Raw genomic sequence first — 23,351 nt, forward strand, 5'->3', positions numbered from 1 at the left:
TAGGCACATTTTACACATATTGCTTATTTTGTCAGATGCCAAAAAAATGTCATCTTTTTTTATATACCAGGTGCACAAACAACCATTTTCACATAAAGAGCACATTACTGCGGACACAAAAAAAAAAAAAAAAGGAAAGCCATTTTTAAATAAATATGCCTGGAAATACTCTGTATAAACATTGCCTACATTGCAGCCTTTATAAATCTGTTTCTTGATGCTTTAATATTCGGCAAAATTTAGCTTTACACAATATTAATTGACTAGAAATGTTAGAAACACATGAAGTTAGAAACGCTAGAAACAACTCCCTTGGCTGGATGTATAATAAAATGAAAACAACACGTTTCAGAAACAACATTGGATTATTTTGGAATACAGAAAATAGAGTTAAATGTTCTGTAGATTATGTACCATGAAATAAAACTTTCGGGGAGGAAAATGAAGGTTCGGCAAAGAGTTAAATGCCAGGATTTGAATTGCTTATGTACCATGAATTAAAACTTGCAGGGATGGAAATAAAGATTCAGCAAAGAGACAGTTAATGACAGGATCTGAATCGATTCTGCACCTTGAATTTAAACTTGCAGCGATGGCAATGAAGGTTCTGTAAAAGAGATAGTTAAACGGCAGGATCTGAATCGATTGTGTTTCTCTCCTGGCCTCCTCTCTCCGAGACATCCTCCCTGGCCTGGGCATGCATTGGTAGCTCCCAATCTGCTATGTGCTGTATGTGAATGCTGGAGCTGCGAGCCCAGGGATTGGACGTCCTTCCCCATTCAGTCTGCGCCCTGGCTTGATTGAATACACAGAGCTGCAACGGCTGCTTCCTTTACTTGCTTGTCACTGTGTACTGTAGTAATAAGGAGGCTGTGAACACGTTCCTGGATTGCAGACAAGCTGCTTTGACTTTCTGGCCACTGTGGGATATTCTTATGCTGTGTAACTACTGGAAAATTTAAACGTGGGAGAGGGACAGAAGGATAGAAGTTACCGCATAGAAGTGAAATAAAGAAGCTGCAGGATAAGCTGGTAATATTAACATCTCCCTCTGAAGATTGTGTTTGAGAGATGAAATGCATATTTCTGTTACTAGGTAGATTAAAAGCAGTGCTCAGCGCTCATGTTCATTTCTTACTACTGTATGTTCATTTAATCACTAGTCCATGTGCACCTACGAATAGTATACAGCTCTGGAATGAGAGGCAAGGGAGATTGGGCTCTCAGGACTTCAGCAAGTGCAGAGTTGTCTGTCTTGTGTTTGGGTGACATTGGTATTTTCTAAAGATTTCTTTAGGGTCTTTGTTCATATGATTTTGAGACTCATTGATCGTAGTTCTGCATGTCAGCATGCAAGTGTATTCTATAGTATTAGATGCCCACACTCTCATGAAGGGGAAAAGAGTCATCTGTATTTGGAATCAAATAAGGAGAAAGCTGTTTTGCATGGTTGCAGCAGGAGGCAATAATGGACAATATTACTGTTTGGAAATAACAATAAACATATAAGTGCTTTAGTGCATCTCATAGCAGTGCCTCTCATTCATGTCCATAATGATTGAGCTGCTAAATTGCACTTAGTAATAAACTGTAGACTTGAAAGGTGGAGAAGAACAGTGCATTGCTGATGGTTTCTAAAAATTGCTATGGAATTGTACTGGGTAATTCAACATATTGGCCTTTAGGAGTTAATAAAGTTAGAAACTTTTATTGCAGCATAAAGTGTTTGCTCTTCAGTAGCACATGTACAAGCCCACACTATATTCAGTGTGTGTGTATATATATATATATATATATATATATATATATATATATATATGTATATATTAGAGATGAGAGAATTTCAGAAAAATTCGATTTGGTCGATTTGCCGAATTTTCAGAAAAAATTTGGTTCAGACCGTATTTATTTGCAGCAAATCGCTATTAAAAATGGCTATTTCTGGCCTACAGCGAGCCTCAATAGGGGTGTAGCACACTTTGCCTTGTCCTAACAAGTATAGGGAGTGTGCTGTGTTAGTGAAATAATACTGTTATTCAGCATGACATGCAGATTACAGGCATCACTATTACATTCACTGCCGCAGAGCGTCTGTATGTGGCAGATTTTTTATGTCATTTTTATTTTATTTGAATTTATTACAAATTTTTATTACCCATTCTGGTGAGCATTGATCTGGCAGTCCTCCGCCAGGCGAGCTACCACCTGTTCCGGCCCCTGCCTCTCAGTGCCCCCCTGACTGTGAAAGTGCAAATGTTTCAATTAATCAGTTAAGGTTCATTAGATTCTTGTGATAATTCCACAGGTAATATGACGTCAACCACCATAGAGCCTCAGTCTTGAAAAGGTTACATTGATTTTTTTTAATTTAAACTTAAGATTTATATTAAATTCCCAAGTTTAATGTCCCGGCGTTTACTTTGAACTAATGACCACAAAACCCATTCTAACAAGGAGTCACAAGGCGGCACAATGACAAAACCTAGAGGTGGCAGCAGCATGAGGAGACCATAATCTAGCAGAATGACACAGCCTGGAACAGGTGGCAGCAAGAGAAGATCATATAGTGGCTGAATGACAGCTTGGAGTTGGCAGCAGCATGAGGAGACAATAGGTTTTTACAATCCCTAAGATTAAAAGATGAATTTTCAAATTTAAATTGAAGATTTATGGTAGCTAGTGCTACCATAACATTTTTTTTAGGTAATGTCCCAGGCCCAGCAGCATGAGTAAATTATATGGTTGCTGAATGATACAGCCTGGAGCTGGCAGCAGCATGAGGAGACAATAGTGCCTCACAATCCCTAAGATTAAAAGATGAATTTTCAAATTTAAATTGAAGATTTATGGTAGCTAGTGCTACCATAAAAATGTTTAGGTAATGTCCCAGGCCGAGCAGCATAAGTAAACCATATAGTGGCTGAATGACACAGCCTGGAGTTGGCAGCAGCATGAGTAGAACATATAGTGGCTAAATGGCACAGCCTGGAGTTGGCGGCAGCATGAGAAGAACATATAGTGGCTGAATGACACAGCGTGGAGGTAGCAGCAGCATGAGGAGACCATATAGTGGATGAATGACACAGCCTGGAGGTGGCAGAAGCATGACAAGACCATATAGTGACTAAAAGGCAAAGCCTGGAGTTGGCGGCTGCAAGAGTAGAATATAAAGTGACTGAATGACATAGCCTGGAGGTGGCGGAAGCATGAGGAGACCATATAGTGGCTGAATGGCACAGCCTGTAGTTGGCGGCAGCATGAGGAGATCATATAGTGGCAGAATGTCACAGCCTGGAGTTGGGGGCAGCATGAGGAGAACATATAGTGGCTGAATGACACAGTGTGGAGGAGGCGGCAGCAAGAGGGGACCATATAGTGGCCTAATGACATAGCCTGGGGGTGGCGGAAGCATGAGTAGACCTTATAGTGGCTGAATGGCACAGCCTGGAGTTGGCAGCAGCATTAGGAGACCATATAGTGGCTTAATGGCATAGCCTGGAGTTGGCGGCAGCATGAGAAGAACATAGAGTGGCTGAATGACACAGTGTGGAGGTGGCGGCAGTATGAGGAGAACATATGGTGGCAGAATGAGACATCCTGGAGTGGCAGCAGAGGCATCAGGAGTCCTGAAAGTGACCCGGTGACAGAATGGTGCAGTGGATGGCAACACCAGTACCCAGCGTCGAAGGTGGGGGAAAAAAGGTCTGATATGGAGGAATGTATGTAACTGGGGAGCAGCGCCTTAAATCTGTTTGGCACTATCCATATTTGTGAAGTGTTGGTGTGGCACCATGGTCAATCTACTCTGATGCATCAGGCATTGGTGGATGGAAATCCTGGCTCATCCATTCCTGTATCATCTTCACAAAGGTCAGTCTCTCCACATTTTTCGTGGACAGACGAGTTCTCCTTGGGGTGACTATGGCCCCCGCCACACTAAACACCTGCTCTGATGACACACTACTGGCCAGGCAGGACAGCTTTTCCAGGGAAAACTAGTTGCGGCCACAAATCAAGTTTGGCTGCCAAGAAGTCCAGCAGAACTTCAAGGTGTGTTGGCATGTACATGTCAAGGTATGCCACCACATGCTGGTTTAGGTCCTTCTCCATGTCTACCTGCTGCTGCTGAGTTGATTCACTATGCGGGTGAAGAAAGATACTCATCAGCGACTGTAGACTCAGGCTGATGCTGATGGAGCTGGTACTGCTTCCAGCAGCCATGGCAGTGGAAGGTAAGCACAGAGGGCCCCTGGACTCAGACCTGTGAGAGAATGGACGATGGCACTGATAGGCATCGGCCAACTGACTATGTAGGATCTCTCTGTAGTAGGTCAGTTTGTCCTCCCTCTCAGTGGGTGTAAAAAAGGCCCCCATTTTGTGCCGGAAGCAAGGGTCCAATAAGGTGGAGAGCCAGAAGCCATCCCGCTCCCGAATGGTGACAATTCAGTGGTGACTATGCAAGCAAGTAAGCATGCATCATGCCATTTGTGCAAGTGACTCGGAGGGACTCCCTGCCTCCATCTCCACTGCATGTTGCCACGGTGTGTCTGGGTCCTCTGTCTCGCCATCCTCATAACCCTCTAGCTCCTCTGGCTGCTCCTGCTCCTCTTCTCCTGTCAGATGACTAGAAAACCCCCCCATTTTGCAAAACCTAAACTGTGCTTCACTGTGACCCTTCCCCCCTCCTCCTCCTCCTCCACAGGGCCCATTTGGTCGTGAGATGTGGCACCACGTCTCCAGTGCCCTGACCAGCCATTGTTTCCAACACGTGTTGTAGGAAATGAAGCAGTGAAATTATGTTGTTCATCCCATAATCCTGGTGAGAGGGAGGAAGGCGCCTCATGTGCGGGATCAGCAGATCTTGAAGGTGGGGGTAGGGGACGGTAATTCCCAAGCCGCTTACCAAAGTTGGTTGTGCGCCCACACACAACAAGGTAAAGAGCAGAAGAGCTGTAGAAGAAGGTCCACTGCAGCCCTCCTGGGTAAGAGTAAAATCAAAACCGAATGACCAGGGAGTCAGGAGTTTGTCTGGCGCAGAGAGGAACCATCAGGCAGCCAAGTAAAATCAATGGATTTATTAGATGCAACGCGTTGCATCTAATAAATCCATTGATTTTACTTGGCTGCCTGATGGTTCCTCTCTGCGCCAGACAAACTCCTGACTCCCTGGTCATTCGGTTTTGATTTTACCCATAATCCTGGTGACTGACTAATAGTGTGGCTTCCTCAAAGGGCCTGAGCAAACAACCGGTGTCACGTATGAGCTGCCACTGGTTCACATTGAAGTTACACAGGGGAGTACCCCTATCCACTTGGATCATCAAGAAATCGGTGATGGCATTTCTCTGTTCATTTAGTCGGCCCAACATATGGAGTGTGGAATTCCAACATGTTGGGGGAACAAATCAGACTTTCTTGGGGGATACTGTTCTGACGCTGCAGCTGAAGGAGGGTGCGCTTTGCTGTGTACGAGTGGCTGAAGTGCATGAAAAGTTTCCATCCCATTGTAAGGATGTCTTGCATATGGTGGGAACACTTCAGGAACCGCTTGACAACCAGATTGAATACATGTGCCATGCAGGGCACATGGCTCAGGCTTCCTTGTCGCAGCGCAGACAAGATGTTCTTCCAGTTGTCAGTCACCATGGTTCCCACTTCCAGTTTTCGTGGAGTAAGCCATGCTCTGATTTCTTTATGAATGATTTTAGCAGTTCCTCCCCTGTTTGACTCCATTCGCCAAGGCAAACCATGTGATGAACAGCATGACACCGCCGTGCCCTGCACACATGGTATGCTAAGGGGGCACTGAGACTTGTCCAAGCAGTGGAGGCTGAGCACACGGTGGAGAATGAGGAGGTGGAGTCGCACACTGTCACAGTACCAACAGCCTGAGAGCATGGAAGAGGAAGCGGCATGACTTGTCCAAGTTGGTGTCATGGCTGTTCAGGAACCATATTTACCCAGTGGGCCGTAAAGGACATGTATTGTCCCTGACGATAGTTACAGCTCTAGACATCCGTGCTGCCGTGCACTTTGGTACACACCGACAGGCTCAAGGACTGGCCCACCTTCTCTTCCACAAAATTGTGCAGGGTTAGTATTGCCTTCTTCGCAAAGAAATGACGGCTTGGGACTCTCCACCTTGGCTTGGCACAAGCCATAAGTTCTCTGAAAGGTGCCACCACTTGAAAAGGGAGGGACTGCAGCACCAGCAACTTAGACAGGAGCACATTCAGCTTCTGTGCCATTGGATGAGTGGGTGCATGCTGTTGTCTCTTGGACATGGCTTCACCGATGGATTGCTGGTGGAATGACTGACTAAAAGTAGGAGGAGCAGGAGCATCTGGAGCGACAGAAGGAGGTTATGACCCACAGCTCCCTTCGGCTGAGGTGGTGGAGCCTTGGCTGGCTGAAAGAGGGAGCGGCGTGCCACTGGGTGATGCAGCAGGCTGGACCACCACATCGGAGCCATGGTTCTCCCAGGCTGCTTTATGGTGGTTAGATAGAATGTATATAGTAAGGGGCTATACATGAACCTTAGTTAGGTATTACCTCACCTTCCTACACTCGTGACACTCTTGATTTATTGGGTAAACTTGAAGATCTCATAGTAGAGGGGGAGACTTTATTGGCCTCAATTGATGTGGAGGCTTTATATTCTTCAATCCCCCACACTGTGGGATTGGGAGCGGTAGCCCACTTCTTGTCGTCACGTGGCCTACAACATCAGACGCATAACCAATTTGTTCTTGATCTCCTCTCCTTTATACTCACCCACAATTATTTTTTATTTAACCCCTTAAGGACCAAGGACGTACCGGTACGTCATTGGTCCTGCTCTTCTGATATAACGCGGGGTTACACAGTAACCCCGCGTCATATCATGGCGGGCCCGGCGTCATAGTGAAGCCGGGACCCGCCTCTAATAGCGCGCAGCGCCGATCGCGGCGCCGCGCGCTATTAACCCTTTAGCCGCGCGCTCAAAGCTGAGCCGCGCGGCTAAAAGTGAAAGTTCCCGGCTAGCTCAGTCGGGCTGTTCGGGATAGCCGCGGCTAATCGCGGCATCCCGAACAGCTGACAGGACAGCGGGAGGGCCCCTACCTGCCTCCTCGCTGTCCGATCGCCGAATGACTGCTCAGTGCCTGAGATCCAGACATGAGCAGTCATGCGGCAGAATCGTTGATCACTGGTTTCTTATGAGAAACCAGTGATCAACATAGAAGATCAGTGTGTGCAGTGTTATAGGTCCCTATGGGACCTATAACACTGCAAAAAAAAAGTGAAAAAAAAAAGTGAATAAAGATCATTTAACTCCTCCCCTATTAAAAGTTTGAATCACCCCCCTTTTCCAATAAAAAAAAAAACACAGTGTAAATAAAAATAAAAATAAACATATGTGGTATCACCGCGTGCGGAAATGTCCGAATTATAAAAATATATCATTAATTAAACCGCTCGGTCAATGGCGTGCGCGCAAAAAAATTCCAAAGTCCAAAATAGTGCATTTTTGGTCACTTTTTATATCATTTAAAAATGAATAAAAAGTGATCAATAAGTCCTATCAATGCAAAAATGGTACCGTTAAAAACTTCAGATCACGGCGCAAAAAATGAGCCCTCATACCGCCCCATACACGGAAAAATAAAAAAGTTATAGGGGTCAGAAGATGACAATTTTAAACGTATTAATTTTCCTGCATGTAGTTATGATTTTTTCCAAAAGTCCGACAAAATCAAACCTATATAAGTAGGATATCATTTTAATTGTATGGACCTACAGAATACATATCAGGTGTCATTTTTACCGAAAAATGTACTACGTAGAAACGGAAGCCCCCAAAAGTGACAAAACAGCGTTTTTTTTTTCAATTTTGTCGCACAATGATTTTTTTTCCCGCTTCACCATAGATTTTTGGGCAAAATGACTGACGTCATTACAAAGTAGAATTGGTGGCGCAAAAAATAAGCCATCATATGGATTTTTAGGTGTAAATTTGAAAGAGTTATGATTTTTTAAAGGCAAGGAGCAAAAAACGAAAATGCAAAAACGGAAAAACCTCCGGTCCTTAAGGGGTTAAGGGGCGGTACTTCCACCAGCTTAGGGGCACTGCGATGGGGAGTCCTTGTGCCCCATCGTATGCAAACTTGACCCTAGACTGGTGGGAGGAAACCATCGCATTTGTGGGTGAGCAGGAGACCTTGTCACATCAGGCCATTTTTTGGTCTAGATATATTGATGACATCCTTGTATTATGGTCTGACACTAAAGAAACCTTTGATAAATTTGTATGTCATCTTAACAAAAACCAAATCGGTTTGAATTTCACGTATGGGATTCAGGAACAGAAACTAGCTTTTTTGGATGTCTTGATAAGTAAGAATTTACGAGGCAGTCTGGACACCACCGTATTTAGAAAAACTACCGCTACGAACAGCCTCCTGAGATGGGAGAGCTGCCACCCTTAGCCCCTCAAAAGGGGCATTCCGCGGGGGCAGTATCTCCGTCTCAGGAGGAACTGTTCCACCAGGGAAGAATTCCAACACCAGGCGAAAGACCTACGAAATCGATTCCACCAACGTGGTTATCCAGATCACATCCTGAGGAGAGCATATAAATATGCTCTATCTCAGGACAGAACATCCCTCTTGGTACCGAGACCCAAAAATGAGGGGAGCAATTTCACACGTATAATAGGCACCTTTGACAATATGTCCCAAGAAGTGAGAAACATCATAGAGCGACACTGGGATATATTAAAAATGGACCCTGACCTCAGAGAAGTGATAGGCCCAAGACCTTTGATTACTTACCGTAAAGGTCAAAGTGTAGGTGACAAAGTAGTTCATAGTCATCTTTCAACCATCATACCACAAACCTGGTTGGATGTAGGAAGAACAGTGGGATGCTACCAATGTGGCCACTGTCGAGCCTGTACTTTTATATTGAAGACCAAAACCTTTGATGATACTATATCAGGGACACAGATGTCTATTAGGCAGTTTGTGAACTGCAGTTCAAAAGGGGTGATATATTTGGCAAAATGTATTTGTGGAGAGAGGTATGTGGGAAAGACAATAAGAGAGTTTAGACGCAGAGTACTGGAGCATGTGGGAGATGTCCGCAATAACAGGAATACTCCTGTAGCTAACCATATTAACCTAAGACACAATGGCGACGCATCAGTAATTAAATTTATTGGCATTGACTTGGTCAGACCATCACAGAGGGGCGGAGACTGGGATAGAGCCATTCTGCAGCGTGAATGCAGATGGATCTATAGACTTCAAACTATGGCCCCAGGAGGTTTAAATGAGCAATTGTCCTATACCTGTTTTATTTAACTATGCATGGAGGAACTGGCTTACTATCTATCGAATTCCCAGGGGTGGCAGTATGAGGTAGAGAGGGAAGGTCCTAGTGGGCCTCATGATCTAGAAGCCACCATTACAGCTAGGGATAAGTAGGGCGTATAGGAGGTTCCTGACAATCCGGTACCGCCCTTTTTAGGGCGTCCATGCTGACTAGGCATAGGTCAAACAGAATAGATCATAATAGGGAATATATAGGTCTCACTAGGCCCTGTACTACACTCTCCTCACCTCCTGATAGGACTTCCCACCCCCCTATCTTCTAGATAGTGAGCCACCTCTTTCTATTCCCCCTTCCCATTTTTCCATCTATATATAGAGAGCCCAATATATACCGTTGGTAGTTTTTATCACTGCTTGAACTTCTCAACTTATAACTATGGAATCTCAATATGCCTTTTACTGATGTCTCGTCATTTCCATGCTAGGATCTAAAAAGTTAGCGTCAGATGATGCTCCAGTTTTGATTCCCCCCCCTCTTTTCCAACCCCCTCCCCCCCCCCCTTTTTGTTTGTGTGTATGTGTCACACCTGTGTCCCTACCTCCAGCCGTTATACACTAACAATTAGGTGTCACATTAAGACTTCTGTTAGTTAAATGCTCTATAAACAAGAAAAAATATAAGATCTAGATACAAGACATATTCCGTTCTATAAATAAAACAAAAGGAATTAGTGGTAGCTATACTACACAAAAGCTGTCACTTGAATTCTGTTTGAGAAGGAGATGGTTTTCATATGTAGGTGTTATCTACCCGACATATGCTTTTGCAGAGATTAGTTTGCCCATAGTTACTAGTCTAATGATTAACCTAAGTCAGGATTATCGTTAGTATAATAATTTACTTTATTTAATGTACCTCTGATACCTACCGCACCTGACGTCTGAACATGTTCCAATCCTAGGAACGGAGTTCTAATGATTGACAGGGAGGTAGCGCCCCAATTGACGGCGTCATGGGGAGTGCCCTCCGGTGACGTAAATAAGGTGCGCGCGGGCTTCAGGTAGACGCCGGCGTGTTCACCATACACGCACCAGCTCCGGACACCGCTCCGGCACTCGCTGCCATTGCATCGTTTCATGCGTGCATCTCGATCAACAAACTGTAAGTGCGTCTGTAACTATACTATGGTCTCCATATTATACACCTATGGCGTCTCTATAGTTATCTAATTTGGGCATATTGCCTTTACAGCACCCGGTGGTCTCTCAAACTAGCCCAGTATCCACACTTAATCGTGAGTATAAGCACTATATCCGTCAGGCACGATCCCTGGTGAGTTACAATATGTTGCTAAGGGAGATTTCTATGTTTATTCTAGGTTGCGCCCAGGACCCTGAGGGGAATGAATGATGGATTACTGATTGCTTTAAGCTACTAGAGAGACACGGGCAGTGATAGACCATTTTTCTGTATACCATTTGGAGTACAATGTATCTGTTCTCCATTCTATTACTTGGATACATATAATACAATAAGTTGATTTCTAGTCCCCTGATGAAGTGGTGGGAACAAATCTACTTATCAGTTCCACCCATGGAAACGCGTTGGGACAAGGGACTCTAAAACAGTTTTTCTAAAATACAATTATTCTGTTCTTTCAGTATTAGTTTTGATATGGTGACATGTTGACAAGTACTAATTAGCATGTTGACAAGTATTAATCAGCCCTTATCGTGACACGAGGCTGATATATGAGCGCCATACGCTAGCCAACTAGCTCTCTAGCGTTGATTCGCTTTTTTCCTATATTATTTTTTTTGGTTGCACCGTTAGAGCACTATTATTTGGTTAAGATTTTTAAGCGTATAACTATTAAAAGTTACATTTTAATAAGGCACCTCAATCCTTCACAGGGATCACTTTTTCCTGCTTTATGGTGGTGCAGCATATGTTGACGCAGGGCCGTGGTGCCAACATTGGGACCCTGGCCATGCTTCACCTTCTGCCGACACATCTTGCATGTGGCTATATTAACCTGCCCAAGATGCTTGATGGAAAAACTGCCACACCGCCGAGTAGCTGATTTTCCCATCAACAGCCCCCACTAATTTACTACTGCCGCCATCTCCAGGAACCCCTGTTCCACTGCCTCCTTGGAAGGTAGGCTGCCACAAAGCAGGTGGTCTCCCCGGGAACATTTGGGTCCAGAATTTTCACTTCTGTCACCATGCTGACTGCCAACCATGCTACCACTTTGCAGGCTCAGCTGCCACCTTCTTCTCCAGATGATGATGAAGCCCCTTCTGCACCTGTCTCGCAATTGCAATCAGCATCATCATCATCAACAAGTGTCTGCACATTACTGATGTCCTCCTCAGGTTCCTAAACAGTGTCTGCTTTAGGACCCTGAACGCTGGCAACACCACCTCCCACGTCAATCTCCTCACCACTACCTGCTCGCCTAGTAGAGGAAGCAGTGCATGTCTCCTCCACTTCTTGGCTGGGCAGTAACTGCTGACTGTCCTATATCAGATCGTCCTCACTTAATAGTGGAGCTGAACCCACAGCATAAGATACTTCTTTAGAGGAGAGAACAGCACAGGACAGAGGCAAAGGGAGGACAGGGACTGCTCCCAGGCCATGCAAACTGAGGGTTGCATCTGAGGAACCCACCGACTATTAACTGGGGTATCAGATTTCACTTGTGATGAAGTGGATGACTGTGTTAACCAATCGATGACGGCAGATAGGTTGTTGGTCTAGTCACGAACACTAGCTGATACCGGGAGATCTGGCCACTCGCCCCTTGTCTTCTGCGACCTCTGCCTGCGCCTGATGAATTTAGGCCTCTGCCACTTCTCTGTGCACGTCCTGGCAATTCTCTGCCTGACATACACATTGCATATGTGAGGGGAGTACAATACGCTTCACTATACTTAAAACAGTATTTGTCTAGAAAAGCAAACGGTGTATACTTTTGGCTGGCCTTTTACACTATCTAGGCCCTTAAGATTTTATCAGATTTTATCTTGTACGTATGTGGTAAGCACTTATGAGGGCAGAAAAAGGTGCTTAAAAAAGTTTTTGTGTACAACACCAGCCAGTGAGTACTTTTGGTTGCCCTTTCTGAGTATCTAGGCCTTTGAGTCTTTATCAGGAAAAAAATGGAACAACACTTTGATGTACATATGTGGTATGCACTTATAAGCGCAGAAATATGCGCTACAGTACGCTTAAAAAAGTTTGTGTGTACACCAGCCGGTATGTACTTTTAGCTTGCCTTTTACAGTATCTAGGCCCTTAATACTTTATCAGGAACAAAATGGTACAACACTTTGATGTACGTGTGTGGTATGCACTTGTGAGGGCAGAAAAATGCGCTGCAGTACGCTTGAAAAAGATTTTATGTGTACAACACCAGCCGGTGAGTATTTTTGGCTGCCCTTTCACAGTATCTAGGCCATTGAGACTTTATCAGGAAAAAAATGGAACAACACTTTGATGTATGAATGTGGTATGCACTTATGAGGGCAGAAAAATGTGCTACAGTATGCTAATAAAAGTTTTTGTGCACAACACCAGCAGTAGCCATTAGTGCTGCTGCGCACTTTTGCTATGTACTAAAGCCAAAATTGCACTCCCTTCCCTATCAATGCTTCTAGCCAGGATTTGTGCTTGAGCGGAATTGCTGCTGTTCTTCTGTGCAACACACTGCTCTCTGATCCTCTCTATAATAGAACAATGTAGACAGTGATAGGGAGGTGGATCGCTGCAGCAAGCATGCTTTTCTGTGACAAGCAAACTGCTCTCTGTCCAACAGAACGCTGACTTGACTAGGAGGTAAAAAGCTTTTCTGTGTAACACACATGGCTGTCTGTGCCTATGTATCTCTCTGCAGTGTAAAGATGGAGTTACTGGCTGCAATATGGCTGCCAATTATATAGCACTGCGACATCACAGGGGGGACTGTCTGCTGATAGGCTACATGCTGCATGTGATTCAGGGTCATCCCACCTACCCTTGTTCCCACCTCCCCAAGATTCCATGCCCCATGTCCTCACATGCAGATCCGCCATTGTAGATGCCTGGGAGCATGGACCACACTAAATGGAGTATAATGAATCGATTTGCACCATAGAATCACAGTGATATTTGCATTTGTTATGAATCGAATTATCCATGAAATTAATAACACATTTGGATTTCTCAGACTTGATTACCTCATCTCTACTAAATACACACACACACACACATATATATATATATATATATATATATATATATATATATATATATATATTGCTGAGTACCCAGCATTGCCCGGTTTTTCCTTCCTAATCCTTGTTGGGGAGGAAAATCAACAAAGGAGGAACTTCATATCCTGTCCTCATATATTGTTGTCATATTCCAACCCCATATCCAGACCTCCTATCCCGACATCGTATCCCATCCTCCTATCAGATCCTGATCTGAGGAAGGGAGGGATCCTCCCGAAACGCGTAATCTTGTCCATTTTATTGTTTTTTTAATAAAATGTCCTGCTGAGGACTTTCCTATTACCTTTGGCATCCGCCTCATCTGTCTACAAGAGTCTGCAGCGCCATACCTGAGGGGTTTTTCCTGCTCTACTTCTAATATCCTCCTATCTTGACCTCCTATCCCGACCTCCTATCCCATCCTCCTATCTTGACCTCCTATCCCATCCTCCTATCCTGTCCTCCTTCCTCGACCTCCTATCTCAACCTCCTATCTTGACCTTCTATCCCGACCTCCTATCTCGACCTCCAACCCATCCTCCTATCCTGTCCTCCTATCTCAACCTCCTATGCTGTCCTCCTATCCCATCCTCCTATCTCGACCTCCTATCTCGACCTCCTATCTAGACCTCCTAACTCGACCTCCTATCCCGTCCTCATATGCCGTCCTCATATCTCGCCTATCAATGTCTACCTCCTATCTCGAACTCCTTTCTCGACCTCCTATCCCGTCCTCCTATCCTGACCTCCTATCCCATCCTCCTTTCCCCTTCTCCAAATTCGACCTCCTATCTCAACCTCCTATCCCTATACCTCTTATCCCGACCACCTATCCTGACCACCTATCCCGACCTCCTATCCCATCCTGCTATCCCGTCCTCCTATCTTTACCTCCTATCTCGACCTCCTATCTCGACCTCCTATCTCAACCTCCTATCCCGACCTCATATCCCGACCCGCAATATGTGTACCAGGTATTGAAATATCTCCAGCTGTACAGAAGTTATTTGGGAACATACATTTCCCAATGATTTGCATGGGACTTTAAACAAAAACCCTGCCCCTGGCAAATGGGGGTTGGTAAGGGTTAAATTCCCTATCCTATGTTTGCTGTTGACATATAAGTAACACGTGTGCCAAGATTCATGTTAATATCTTTAGCTGTTTGGACGTGATGCTGGAACATACCCACACACACACACACACACACACACACACACATACATACACACACATACAGCTTCTAGCTTAAAAAATGACAGACTTACATACAAACTTTCAACCCCTAACCCTCCCCCCCCCCCCCCCCAAGGGTTGAATTTCGAAAAATCCTTTCTTATTCCTCGTCTACATCTTAAAAAAACCACTCCAGTGAAAAAATTCCGCTTTCTAGGTCCAAGTGTTTAGGCTGGGCGTTGATGAGTCAGTGAGTCAGCCCTTCTCCTTATATATATATATATATATATATATATATATATATATATATATATATATATATATATTATTGTTTTGCATTCAGAAAGTCTTCAGACCCTTCAACTTCACATTTTGTTATGTTTCAGACTTGAGATAAAAGAAAAAAATATTATTTCGACCCTTCTCAACGCCCCATAATCATGCCAGAGTGGCAGAAATCTTTGCTACTTGACATAAGTATTCAGACTTAGTTGAAGCACCTTTGGGAAAGATGACGGCCTCCCGTCTTCTTGGGAATGATGCCACAAGGTTTGCATACCTGAGTTTGGGGTGTTCTACCATTCTTCTCTTCAGAACCTCCTAATCTTTGTCATCAATCCTACCAGGGCTCTTCTCCTCAGATTACTTAGTTTGGTGGGGTGGCCTTTCCTATGAAGAGTTTTGGTTATTCCAAACATCATCCATTTAGCATAATGTCTACTGTAATCCTGAGATCTTTAAGCGCATAAAATCTTTGGCTCTGCACAATCCTGTCTCCAAACAGATCTTTCCCCCATATGGCTTGGTTTTTGTTCTGATGTACACTGTAAGCTTTGAGACTGGGCTGTGTCTTTTCAGATCATGTCCAATCAAATGAATTTCCCACAGGTGACTCCAATCAAGGTGTAGAATCCACTCACAGATGATCAAAAGAAATGGGAGGAGCCAGAGCTAAATTTCTAGTGTCATGGCAAATACGTCACTTCATGCAAAATTTAAATTTTTCCTTTTCAATTCTGAAATCCGGTTTTCATATTCTCATTATGAGGTATTGTGTACAGATTGATATGGGAAAATTGTGATTATTATTTTATTTTTTTTATTTTAGCAGAAGGCCTCAACATAACAAAATGTAAAAAAGTAAAACAATGTGACAAATGTCCTGTAGGCACTGTGGCTAAAGTGTTGTCACAGACAACAGCTCTGCCCTACTAGAGTAAAATCTGAGGAAACTTAATATCAAGCATTGTCTGCAGAAAATAATACTAAATCACTTATCATTCTTAAGCAAATAATGTGGAGACATTTTAAATGGGTATTCCAGACACATTTATCAGTGCTTAAATAATTCCTTTAGTGCCATAGACTTTGCTTGGAGTAGTGGGGCACATGCTTCATCACTAGTGTTGAGCGGCATAGGCCATATTCAAATTTGCGATATTTCGCGAATATATGCACGAATACTCGTCATATATTCGCTAAACTTGCATATTCGTAATATTCACGGTTTATTTTTGCATATGCAAAAATTCGCATATACAAAATTGGCATATACAAAATTAGCATAAGTGAAAATTCGTACGCCAGTCTCACACAGTAGTATTAGAGCCTTCTTTACCCACACAAACTGGAAGCAGAGAGGGATGATCACTGTGGTGTGTACTGTGAAAAAAAAATCAAATATTTGTAATTGCGAATATATAGTGCTATATTCGCGAATATTCGAATATGCCATATTCGCGAATAAAATTTGCATTGCGAATATTCACGAGCAACACTATTCATCACTTCATTTAAATTCTATGTAGTTGCAGTCTTGTGGATGAGGGTGCTGGGACCTCCCCCACCAGATCACCGGATGACTGGGATGCCACGTCAGAGATCGCTGCGGCCTCAGTGGCTGGACCCCCATGATAACACATCTTTTTAGATTTTTAGGGACAGAGTACAACTTAATAAAATTCTGTTACAGCCCTGTTAAAAATATTTTTTATGATATGATCTGTAGAAGCATTATCTGACAAAGAATCTCATGGATTCATAATTGTTGCATTTCTAAAACTATACAATAAAATGAATAAAATGGGCAAAGTAATAGGAAACAGATGTTTCTGGCCAACAGCTCTTTCTAGCTGTGACTGTACGGGCAGTTAAGGCTTTTCTATAACATAGTGTGAATTTTCTAGTTATAGGGTTTGTAGCACCTGTAAATATTATATTTATTGTACAGATTATGAAAAAGTTATATTTAGTTGTTTAAATTCAAAGTATAGTCTATTAAAGAGTTTACTTACATAGTATGACGCCCCCCTGGTGTACAAAGTGCATTTTAACACTGAGGATTGAGGATCGACACATCAGCAAGCAATTGCTTCAGACTCCATTGTGCACTTATTCTGCATTGAAATTTATCGGTTCCATATTTATGGCTGCCAGAGGGGGAGGGATACAGATTAGGGACAAGAAAGGAGACTGACTGATGGTCAAGCAAAACAGAAGGGACTTAAAGACATTTAGACTGCATGCTCACGGTTTTGGAACTGTGGGCAGGAAACAGAAATATATCATGTGGCAGCTTAGCAGCCAATTTCAAAGAGTAGCAGAAATGCTAATTGAGACACAGACGAAAAAAATACCAAAAATTGAATATTTTTCCATGAAAATATTTAAATGTGTTTTAAAATTAAAAGTACTTTAACAGCTTTTTGGGACTTTTCAGTATAAACTTTCTCTGGGGGATAAACAATTTTTGTCTTTCTGATAAATCTCTTCAGAGATTAATTTATTAAAATGGAATCACAATTTCTTGATTTGCTTGTCCTTATTGAACATTTTATTATACAGATTCTACTTGGTAATGTAATGAAAAAAAAATAGCACCAGTTAAAATATGATACTACGTAATACACAAATTCTCATGGTTATGTTTTTTAAATTGTATTTTTACAGCACTGACATTACAGTTTATGGTGACCCAACCTCCAACTGTTGATAGGAAAATTATTTGAAATCATATACTGAATTGACTGTGCATATGTTGAATCCGGGTGCATTCACACCACGTTATCGTTTTTGTGGTAAAAACATATGCCATACAGCATGATCCATTTCCCATTGATTTACATTATAGAAAAAATGAAAAAAAAACTGACCGTGACATACTAGCTTTTTTTTTTGGCCTACACAATAGCGTAGTTGACAATGTTTTTACATGCAGCAAAATTAAATAGACTGTGACAGAAACTGTGTAACAAAGACAAAAACACAGTAACATTTGACTCAAACATGCAGAAAAATCCACATGTTGTACCGTGAGGCTGAATTCACAGTATTTTGGTCAGGAAAAGCTGCAAATATTTCCATTATATATTTTTTTCTGTCAGTTTCATTTCTCGTTTTGACTAAAAATACTGATCAAAATACTCAGAAATAGAGAAAAAAAACATGGCTGCACATCCACAACTTCAATGATCCAACTGCTTCTCAGCATAATTTCAAAAACTAACCAGTTGTTAGTGTACCTTTTGATCAAAATGTGCAAGCCCACTCGCCACATCAAGGCCACCTGATAAGAGTGAGTCCCTATCCTAACACTAGTGTTGCACTGGGCGGTGACCACCACTGCCGCACCACCAAGTTCACAAGGGGAAATTACCCATCGACCCGGCAGCACCACTGCCCAACCAAGCCCCCAGCTTTGGGCCACACCACTCCACAGACAAAGCACCACAACAACAATGGCTGTCGCAAAGCACCACACCAGTGCGAATACCCACCAGGTGCTCCCTGCTAGAGGGCTGAGAAAATGCTAGGAGGAAACCCTTATGCAGTCTCCTGCTGAGTATAAAAATGCCTGGGCTGAATGGGTGGGGTGGAGTGCTGGCCATTGAAAAACAAAATAAATGAGGGGACAGAATACAAATGTAACTCAGAAATAGAGAAACATGGCTGCAAATCTACAACTTGTACTCTGATCTTAGTGCTTCTCAGTATAATTTCAAAAGCTGGTTTTGACAAAAAATATTGATCAAAATACTGACTACATTACTGTGTGACCCAAGCCTAAGGCTAATTTCACATGACAAAAAATGTGCAAATTGTCCACCCGGAAAGACGATCCACAAATCTGCATGTTCTGCAAGCATTAGGACTGCTCGGAAATCTGCCATCTCCATAGACAGCAATGCATTTCCAAGCGAATTCTGCCAAAAAATGTCCACGCAGAAACATCTGCTGCATAAAATTCCTCCATGTGCAGCAAAATTGTATTGAAAACAATGGGACTCTGCTGAAAATCAATTTCCAAGGCATTTCGCTTGAAAATTCAGGAACATGGCCTAAGAGAACGATTCAGAGCTGATCATTTAAATGAATGAGAAATATTTAAAGAAGAAATACCAGCATATAGTTTCTGGTTTGCATAAGCTACTGTGCCCAATGTTTTAGTATTAGCTCCCACTGAAATCTATAGCATAAACATATATTAGTTATTCTGTACATATGCATGATAAGTTCAAGACTATTCTAATAGTCTAACTAGTCTATCTAATGAAATGGTGGTAATTCTGCTATATGAATGTGTATTTTTCCTGGTTGGTTTCACATATTCTTTCATTCGTATTCTTTTTAATTAGGAAATTAATATTTGTGAATTTGAAGCAAGAAAATAGTAGTAGATAAAATAAATTTATAATTTAGAGATGCAGAAAACATCAGCACAAAATGGCCACAAATGACTATTTAGTAGAGATAAGATAAAATCATGAAGGTTCTGCCCATCAGAGCTTAAAGTCAAAAGGAGATAAGAAGAGAGGCACAAGAGAATGCTGACTTTTTTTTTGTATTTAAATGTTGGACTTATAAATAAAGCTCCATAAACTATAAATCTGGCCAATATATGTGCGGTAATGGGAAGTAAAAAAGTGACATATTTTATAATGTGTTTAGTAAGGGTATGGTTAAAGGGATATGGTGTTAAACCTTGATGTATGTTATAATTTATAAACTTATAGTCTGTGGTGTCTGGTGTCTTCTTATGACATTGCATCTTGTAATTTTTCTGGGGTTCACATGCATGCTCTGATCTCTTACAGGGCCTGTAGCATCACATGACTAGGTCATCAGTCAAAGCCTAGTTGATGTAGGTTATGAAGGGACCATCCCCTCCATTTTGGGGCTATACAATAAGATTTATTTGGCTTCTTTTGTTACTGATCTAGTTCACATATCTGACTGCCCTATTTCAGACAAATACACTGTAAGGTGTTTCATTTACATCCATTTGTCTGTCTCCTGTCCTGTCCTCTGACTGTCTACTGTTGCTGATCAAAAACCTCTTACCACGGCCCTTGTGCTTCCAAGCTACAATGTCAGCCTGCCATCCTGGTACCATGATTTTATTTCATCTGCTCAGTTTATAATCAGTTGTTGCTATTCCTGGGGTAGCAACCCGAGAATTCCTCGCAGTGGGGTGTAAGTGTTGAGAACTCACATTCTCCTCCTAAGCTTAGCCCTAAGATAAAATTGTAGCCAACCTAGTGGGTTTTCATCACCTACAGTACAGTGATCCCTCAACTTACAATGGCCTACACATACAATGGTTTCAACATACAATGGTCCTTTCTGGACCATTGTAACTTGAAACCAGACTCAACTTACAATGCTTTGGACAGTCCAGATCTGTGAAACTTGTCAATGGCTGGAAGAAATGACCAATCATAATGGGCATTCACTGGTACAACACCTGTATTACTAAAGTGCATGCACTGACTGGCTGTCTGGTAGTGCCCCCTACAGTACAAGGAGGTATTACGTGTTCTGTACTACTATTTACCTGTGCCAGGGTTACCTGCTCCTTCGGACACCAAGTAAGGTCAGCTCCATTATACTTTTTTAGGACATTGCGTGTACTGTACAGGACCCTGAAGAAGCTCCTGTCCTCTACATAGACAGTGATTTACAGCTCCCAGCAGCTATTTCTTACTTTTATATATAAGTACTTGCTTTATCTATTTTTAATTTCTACTTATTTTTGTTTAATCCTCACTTTTTCCTATTTTGGATGACATTTTGGTGGCTTCAGAATCAATTACCAGGTTTCTATAGAGTTCTGGTCTCAACATACAATGGTTTCAACATACAATGGTATTCCTGGAACCAATTAATATTTTAACTTGAGGGACCACTGTATATGCCCCATTACTTTGTAATGGAAGATCTATTCTCCAATGGATACGACTGATGCCTGACAAAATACCGGAAGAGGAAGAATTTGTAAATGTAAACAGAGCCTTACTAAATATAGGACATGGTAAAGTCTCTTGACTATTTTCTTATTTTTTTCTGTTACTTACATAGTTCTGCCGTATTATACAGCATGATACAGAGATTGTTGCCATGTATATTAGTCTCTGTCTACAATGGGGCTCACAATCTTATTTTCCTATTTAAGACAGAGTTTCAAGTAGTCACACAATAGCAAACATAGCCATGTGCCAGGCCAAACATCAGCAGGAGTGGTGGAAAGCGCGGCATCATTGAAATCTGGCAGTCTGATGGGCAAACCTTGGTTTAGGGGATGTAAATTGTAAAGTGAGGCTATTCTTCAGGGCCTGGGATAGACCAAGGTGCGATTTCATATGCTGAACTGTTATAAAGCTCTGCCAATTTTCACTGCACTGGATGTACTAAGAGGCGCAAAAGTAAATCCAACAGATCTGTGGCTAATCATACACCCGGCGCAAAACTTTAAACCAGCTCTGAACACTATGGAATCTATTGGGAAATTCCATCTGCATTAGGTGCAGGTGAAATCCATTAGCACTAGGACCTGCGCCGTCACCATTGGCAATACAGTCTACACGAAATTATGTAGTATAATAACATCTGTTACAAATAGAAAAAATAGGGTGAGATTTATCAAAACCTGTCCAGAGAAAAAGTTGCTGAGTTGCCCATAGCAACCAATCCAATCGCTTCTTTCATTTTGCAGAGGCCTTGTTAAAAATGAAAGAAGCAATCTGATTGGTTGCTATGGGCAACTGGGTAACTTTTCCTCCGGACAGGTTTTGATAAATCTCCCCAATAGAGTGTAAAGTTAACATTGAGACACATTTTAGTGAGACACATATCACAGCACATTAGCTTATGAGCGATCTGCAGCCAACTATTTTAGGCCATGTTTTTCCTATTGACATAAAATGCAAAAAAAAAAAAAAAAAAGTTTTTGCCCTTTTACTGATTTTTTTTTTTGTCGCTCTTCTCCTTGTGCAATATTAAAATGTGCTTGATGATTTGAAACATTTTCGTGTGACACTTCAGCAAAGAAACAAGAACTCAGAAAATGGGCAGATACAATTTTGCAGCACTGTATTTGTCAACTAACAATTGCACAAAAATGTATAGAGCAGTGGTATTCAACCCGTGGACCTCCAGATGTTGCAAAACTACAACTCCCAGCATGCCGTTGGCTGTCCGGGCATGCTGGGAGTTGTAATTTTGCAACATCTGCAGGTCCACAGGTTGGAGACCACTGGTATAGAGTATCATACATATGCAGTTTATTGTATTCTTCTGTACTACATTGTGGTATCCCATTACTACTGTTTAGCTACTTATTTAAAGGGGTACTCCGGTGAAAACATTTTTTCTTTTAAATCAACTGGTGGCAGAAAGTTAAACATATTTGTAAATTACTTCTATAAAAAAATCTTAATACTTCCAGTACTTATTAGCTGCTGAATGCTACAGAGGAAATACCTTTCTTTTTGGAACTCTGATGACATCACGAACACAGTGCTCTCTGCTGACATCTCTGTCCATTTTAGCAACCATGCATAGGGGACTTGGGTTGAAATCCCACTAAGGACAACAATAAATAAAGTGTTATTATTATTATAATAACGTCAGCAGTGAGAACTGTGGTCGTGATGTCATCAGAGAGCATTCCAAAAATAAAATAATTTCCTCTGTAGTATTCAGCAACTAATAAGTACAGGAAGGATTAAAAATTTTTAGTAGAAGTAATTTACAAATATGTTTAACTTTCTGCCACCAGTTGATTTAAAAGAAAAAATGTTTTCACCGGAGTACCCCTTTAAATAAGTAGCTAAACAGTAGTAATGGGGATACCACAATGTAGTACAGAAGAACACAATAAACTGCATATGTATGATACTCTATACCAGTGGTCTCCAACCTGTGGACCTGCAGATGTTGCAAAACTACAACTCCCAGCATGCCCGGACAGCCAACGGCTGTCCGGGCATGCTGGGAGTTGTAGTTTTGCAACATCTTGAGGTCCACGGGTTGAATACCACTGCTCTATACATTTTTGTGCAATTGTTAGTTTTAACTTTCTGCCACCAGTTGATTTAAAAGAAAAAAGGTTTTCACCGGAGTACCCCTTTAAGGGTTGTAGGAGATTAGTAAAACATGACTGTTTTCTTCATTTATGTAAATCACAGTTTCCCAACCTACAGCTCTTCAGCTGTTGCTAAAATAACAAAACCCATCAATTTCTGCAACAGCTGGAGAGCCGTAGGTTGGGAAACATCGGTGTAAATGTAATACTTGGCATTACTCAAGTGTGATTTTGTTTCACATTTT

General features: G+C 42.1%; 1 protein-coding gene across 8 annotated transcripts in view; it reads left to right on the forward strand.

Moving 5' to 3' along the window:
* Positions 1-325: 325 nt before the first annotated feature.
* The window catches only part of TENM2 (teneurin transmembrane protein 2), a 2,592,228-nt gene continuing 2,569,202 nt past the window's right edge, over positions 326-23,351 (forward strand). For 6 of the 8 annotated variants that reach the window (XM_056575104.1, XM_056575105.1, XM_056575107.1 and 3 more), the window contains exon 1: positions 326-1,032. The gene's annotated coding sequence lies outside the window, so the exon portion shown is untranslated. The remainder of the gene's footprint in view (positions 1,033-23,351) is intronic. The other 2 variants (XM_056575106.1, XM_056575109.1) reach the window with 2 other exon arrangements.

The sequence above is a fragment of the Hyla sarda genome, chromosome 4 (genome assembly GCF_029499605.1).
Source record: "Hyla sarda isolate aHylSar1 chromosome 4, aHylSar1.hap1, whole genome shotgun sequence".
NCBI classification, from domain to species: domain Eukaryota; kingdom Metazoa; phylum Chordata; class Amphibia; order Anura; family Hylidae; genus Hyla; species Hyla sarda.